The following is a 541-nucleotide window of genomic DNA, read 5'->3' as shown; positions in this document are numbered from 1 at the left end:
TTATTCTATCTATTTTTTCAATATACAAAAAAAAAAAAAATAGGACTTCTCTAAACAAATTACAATCTCACATTTCACCAACCGCCGTACGGGGATAATAAAATTAATTAAGCTTTAGTGATATCCTATATAGAAAATATATAATCTTTAGGCCTAAGTCATATATTTTTCTTTTCAAATTCGGTGGTGTTTGAATTTCTTGGCGAGTCTTCATTGTTTTTAGAAAAAACAAAAGATAATGACGGCCACATACTTCGTTCAAAAAATGATGAGGGACCATGTGTGTCCTCATCCATAAGTCCGTAGAGGATAAAAATTATTATTTATCATTTTCTTTCTTTTTTAAAAAAAAAAAACACTTTTCTACACATACTTCCAATTGAAGCCCCTCTATGTGACCATTCGGTATAAAGCACAAAAGCATGTGAGAAAGAATCTCCAAAATATATATATCTTTCTTATTAATCTTACCTGATAAATAAAAATAATAAAAAAATTATTGGAAAATTATTTTGAAAAGGAAAAAGAAAAAAATGAAAGG

The sequence above is a fragment of the Arachis duranensis genome, chromosome 8 (assembly GCF_000817695.3).
Source record: "Arachis duranensis cultivar V14167 chromosome 8, aradu.V14167.gnm2.J7QH, whole genome shotgun sequence".
Taxonomy (NCBI): Eukaryota; Viridiplantae; Streptophyta; class Magnoliopsida; order Fabales; family Fabaceae; genus Arachis; species Arachis duranensis.
The sequence above is the reverse complement of the archived record's forward strand: the minus strand, read 5'-3'. Positions refer to the sequence as shown.